Source organism: Lolium rigidum, chromosome 7 (assembly GCF_022539505.1).
Source record: "Lolium rigidum isolate FL_2022 chromosome 7, APGP_CSIRO_Lrig_0.1, whole genome shotgun sequence".
Classification (NCBI taxonomy): Eukaryota; Viridiplantae; Streptophyta; class Magnoliopsida; order Poales; family Poaceae; genus Lolium; species Lolium rigidum.
In genome coordinates this window covers 288,041,453-288,047,452 of record NC_061514.1, presented here as the reverse complement: position 1 = coordinate 288,047,452, position 6,000 = coordinate 288,041,453, and positions in this window count along the sequence as shown.

Here is a 6,000-nt window from a genome sequence, read left to right as displayed (position 1 = left end):
CACACTTTCCGTAACCTCGTCAATGTTAAAATACTTTTTTACCCTCGTCTCCACGTGGTTATCATCTCCCGCATACTTTTCCATCCAACGGTCCGCCGCTTCACCGCACCTCTATATAAGATCTCCTTCTTCTACCTCGAGCACTTCCGCTCGCGCCGTTCCCCTGCTTCTACCTGCAAAATTTCCTCCTGCGCCCCACAACTCTCAGAGCTCATCCCTTCGCAACTGCATTCCTCCACCATTGTTGATGCCACCGCGTCGCTTGACCAGGCACACCACGCCAGAATCATCAATGGCTGCCGCGGATCTAGGAACCGTGGAGTGGGAAAGGTCCAAGATCACGAACCAGGACATGAATCTCTTGAAGAAGCTGGGGATTAGCAAGAAACCCAAAGCGGTGTGCTTCCCCAGTGAAGAAAGCTACCCAACCCCTCCAATGGGGTATCGGGTAAGTTTTGTTGATCATCTCATCCGCGGTCTTTCCGCCCCCATTCATCCTTTTCTTCGGGGATTGCTTTTTGTTTACGGTCTCCAACTTCACCACCTCACGCCCAACTCTATCCTTCATATTTCCATCTTCATCACCCTCTGCGAAGCCTTCCTTGGTGTCCAGCCTAACTGGGCATTATGGAAGCACATTTTCTTCTTTCGCCATAATGGCTCTTCCAATGTCGCCTATAATATAGGCGGCGTTGTTATTTCCGTTCGCTCCTCAGTCAATTACTTCGACGTCAAACTCCCTGACTCCGTTCAAGGGTGGCGCAAGAAGTGGTTGTATATTCAGGAAGAAAACCATGGATGCGCTGAAGACAATATCCCTCCTTTTGATGGTGCCGAAAAAAATCCTTCGCCGCCGTTCTTGGGATGCAGAGGCTACCGAAGAGGAAAAAGCTTCGACAGAGGCCTTGATGACTCGCATCCATGAGTTGCAGAATACTCGTGGCAAAGAACTGTCTGGTATCCAAATTACGGCGTATTTCCTTAGAGCCAGAGTGCAGCCTCTCCAGGCCCGCAAAAACCCTCTCTGGAATTATGCTGGCGACGAAGATACAGATCGTTTATCGACAAATCTGGAAGTCAAGGATTTGGATAGACTTGTCCGAAAAATCTCATCTCTCAACAAAAAAGATCCCATCCCTTCCTCTTGTCGTGTAAAACCATACAGCGCCACCAATGCGCTTCCTAAGGTAGACATTGTCGCTTAATTTGTTTTTGCCTTACTATTTTTATTGTTACTCCTTTTTTGACATCCTTCCTTATTTTATACAGGACCATCCAAATCTTGTTTCGCTTCCTCCCCTTCCTGAAGGTGGAGAAGTCGAAGAAAGGGCGGTTATTGCCGATGATAACCAAGATGCCCCCTCTTTTGTGACTGAACCCGCAGATTCGCGAAAATCTGCGGGATCTGATGAAAAGGAGGGTGCCTCTGAAGCCACTGCGTCGGCACAATCTCCTCCTCCTGCTGTTTCTCCAAAGAACAAAAGGAAAAGGAATGATGCCGAAGATTCCGGCACCTCCAAGCCCGAAGAAGCTGTTCCTTCACGCCAGAAGGCAGCTTATGATCCATATCTCGAGACCCTCATCAGTTCGTAAGTTCCCCCCTTTTTTTTTACTTGAAGATCTTTATCTATCTTGCTTTTTATATTGCCGACATTTTAATCGTAGTGATGATGAGGAAGTAGTACCAGCTTCCAATGTGGTGGCTCGAACGAGCACGTCACATACTCTAGTCGCCTCAGAGACGCCAGTTGAAGGAGAGGAAACTTCGCCTCCTCAACAAAACGTTGGCGCTGCTACTCCTCCTTCAAGCCCCCTTGTCCCTTCACCAAAAAGGGCAAGGATTGACACAATCCCGGAGCCTACTCTCCAATTGAGTAGCTCCTCTAGCTCTCTCTTGGATGATGTAAGTTCTTAATTTGCTTGTCATTATCTATATTTCCTTCATTTGCTTCTGCATGCCATCATTTTTCCATACCGACATTTTCTTTCTTTGTCCTTCCTTGATAGCCTATGATCAAAGAGCTTCTTCGCATCGGTGCCCAATTCGTTGGGTACCGTGATTACGCCCGATAAAGCCGAAGGTAGTGCCTGGCTGCTTCTTTTTGCTTCTGCTTCCTTACATCTTTGTTGTCGACGTTTTTATCTAATCTTAACTTTCTTTGCAGAAAAACTGGCAGAAGCCAACGAGCGTGCTGATACACTTGCTCAAAAATTAGAGCAATGTGAAGAGGCTCGTAAGAAAGCAGAGTCAGATGCCGTTCAAGCTAGGCGAGAAGCTGACAAAGCCAAGGCTGATGCTGCTGGTGTCGAAGATCTTCGGAAACGTCTGCACGATGCCGAGACTTCGTTAAGCGAGCACATAACTGCACAATCCGCTCGTGAAGAAGCGATCACCAAATGTCTAAGGACGCAAAATCGTCGCTTTGTCAGTAAGTATCTGCATCACTTCATATCCTTTGGATTTTTCTTTTCTGCACTCATTTGTTGATCGAATTTTATTTTTATTTTGACAGATAAGACCTCCCAAGAATTTGAACTTGAAGATCCCGACAATGATCCTCTTCTTGACGCCGTTTCGTTCCTTGAATTTCATGGGACAGAAGCGCGTGAGGGCATTGATGAAGCCAGGACAGGGCTGTCGCGGCTCTTCCCCTACTTCTTCCCGAAGAAAGAGGAACCCGCAACTTTCCTTGCTCTTGCCAAGTGCTTTAATCCTCCCGAAGATCTTGGGCTGAAGATGCGCCATGAAAATATGAAGGTTGCCGTTGAAAGCACTGTTGCCTTGGTTGCTGATAGTCAACAGACCATCGACTGGGCGAAAGTGGGCAACACGGAGCAGATAGAGCAAGCAAAATGGGGATCATTGATCAAGGCGGCAAAGCTGAATACGAAGAAAATCCTGGCCTATCTCGGGATCAAACCATCTTCAACTCCTAGCTCGTCAAGGCCGGAGGTCTAATTGAATGCCTTTGCTTTTTCTATATTTTGCTTTCTTTATTTCTTTTGTTGTTGTCGCCATTCTAGTCTTGGCGACAATTACCCTGTCAATCCCTTTGGAGAACTTCTTTTGTAATATCCGTGTAAACTTTCTAAGAATCAATGAAATTCCTCTTGGTACTATCATTGATCCTGGGATTTTCTTTTCCAGTTAATATTTGATAATTATTCGACCAACCCTTGCTCTCCTGATGCTGCGCCTGCGTCTTCCTTCTCGAAGAAAATACTAGTCGATGATAATCTCCTTGAAGGTTCTTCAAGCAAACCTTTGTCGGAAGATTTATAAGAACTTCGACAACAACTTCAATCCATGAAGAAACAAACTTTGGCAATGATGGAACAATCTCGGAAAGCGTCTGAACAAGAAGAACTTGCTCTTCAACAAGCCAAAGAGGCTATGGTTGCCAAGGATGTTGCTGTATTGGAAGCAAAAGGAGCTACTACCCGAGAAAATAGCATGCTCGAGCTAATGTTGGAAGCTAGCACATATATGTTAGGTATGTATCTCCAACCTCATGATGCCTCCTCTTTATTTTGCTGTGCTTTCTTCCAAGTTTCTTGCCTTGTTGCCTAATAGGCTCGGTTCTTGATGCTGCCGCCGAAGATCAAAGAGTGAATGAGATAACGAATCTTCTTGTCAATCTTTCCCTTAACCATGGCTGTTTATTTTGGGCCACCCCTGAACGAACCCAGCAGATTGTCAGGTTCCAAGATCGTGCTTGCCAAGGGCGCGAATTTCTCAATTTTTGCACGACGACATTAACCCTTGTTTTTAAGACTTTGTTTCCTCGAAATGAAGTTCCTACAACTCTTCCTGACTTGCTGGAGACCTTCAGAGATGCTCCTCGTATTCATAATTTTGTGCGAGCTCAATTGACTGCTGGAGCAAGATTTGCCATGATTATGATACATATTTGCCATCCAAAATTAGACCTGACGAAGATTGTCGTTGATTGCCTGGCGAAAAAATCGCGGCGGAAGAATAATATTGATACAATCAACGAAATGGTGACTCCTGTGGCCGAGTCGATGATAGATGAGCTTCTTCGGATGGACTCAGAATTCTTCGTCAAGGGATCTTATGTTGAGCATAAAACAACCAGAGGCTTGTCAATAGATACTATTTTAGGTTCTGACTGATTTGTTTCATATTGCAAAACCTTGTCAAAGAAATTTGTTGTATATCACAAAGTGCTCTATATTGTTGGAGCCCCCGAGCCTTTTGGCTAGAATTTGTACTATTTTTCTCTTTCAAAGATTTCTCCTTTTGTTGTAATAAGACATCTTGATCCTCTGGTAGCCCTCGAGTATCTTAGTGTCGAAGTTCTATATTTCTGTTGCCGGGTTTTTGGACCAAAGCAATGAGATTTTTGACGTGTATACTATATTTAACATTACCAGCTTCCGATTTATGTATTTGGCGAGGTATTATTGTACCAAGGCGAAATATTTTCGGTAAATCGAGTTTGTCTGTTTTGTACGTATTTTGAGGCTTGAAGGTGTAGAGCCCCCGAGTGTGTCGACGAATAAGAAGTATATCTTTACTATTTTTATTATATTGCAGCACCGCGTGCCCGCCTCATTAAAAACCTTTCCCGGCCCCACTCGGTGCCCCGAAAAAGGAAAAGAGTGCGTCTGAAAACTCGCGGGCGTTTCAGTACATTGTATGTTTACAGAGGAGACTATATTTCGGTATCTAAGCGTAAAAACGCCTGAGCTGCGCCACGTTCCAAGGATTTGGCTCAACGTTCCCCGTCTTCTTGTCCTTGATTCTGTATGCTCCTCCTTCGATTACTTCTGTGACGATGTAGGGTCCAAGCCATGGTGACTCGAGTTTTTCATGACTTTTTTGGTTGAGTCGCAAAACTAAATCACCAACTTGAAAAGATCTTGGCCGCAATCGTCGACTGTGGTAATTCTTCAGGTCCTGTTGATATTTAGCGACTCGTGACAAGACTTCGTCTCGAGCTTCGTCAAGTGCATCGACATCATCCTCCAAAGCTTTTCTCGAGGTTTCTTCGTCATATTCTGTGACTCTTGGAGAATCATGCTCTATTTCTATCGGCAGGACTGCTTCGGCTCCATGGACCAGAAAAAACGGCGTTTCCTGCGTCGCCGTATTTGGTGTTGTTCGGATACTCCACAACACACTTGGCAGCTCATCTGGCCAAGTATGCCGAGCTTTTTCCAATGGTCCTAGCAGGCGCTTCTTGATACCATTGCAGATGATGCCATTGGCCTTCTCGACTTGACCGTTGGTCTGTGGATGTGCAACAGACGCAAAACTCAATTTGATGCCTACTTCTGCGCAGTATGCTTTGAACTCCTTAGACGTAAAATTACTGCCGTTGTCTGTGACAATGCTATGAGGGACTCCAAATCTAAAGACGATGCTTTTCACGAACTTAATCGCCGACGCGCCGTCCGGTGAATTTATCGGCTTTGCTTCTATCCACTTTGTAAATTTGTCGACAGCGACAAGCATATACTCATAACCTCCTGGCGAAGCTTTGTGTAGTTTTCCCACCATGTCGAGACCCCATTGAGCAAAGAGCCAAGATAGTGGGATTGGCATAAGTTCTGCTGCGGGAGAGTGAGGTTTGGCGTCAAATCTTTGGCACGCGTCGCAAGTTCTCACTATTTCCTTCGCGTCCTCGATTGCTGTTAACCAATAAAATCCTGCTCTGAAAACTTTAGCCGCGATAGCTCGGCTACTCGCATGGTGGCCGCATATTCCTTCGTGCACATCTTTCAGGATGATTCTTCCTTCTTCGGGTGTAACACATCTCTGTAGCACGCCCGAAATGCTTCGTTTGTACAACTCCCATTTTACCACAGTAAAAGCTTTTGATCTCCTAATTATTCGCCTTGCTTCAACTGGATCGTCGGGTATTGTTTTCCTTAGGATGTATGATATGTAAGCCTGCATCCATGGAGTTTGCACCATCATGACTAGCTCCTGCTCCTCTTCTTCTTCTACTGTGTCGTTGGTGGTACTCGAGG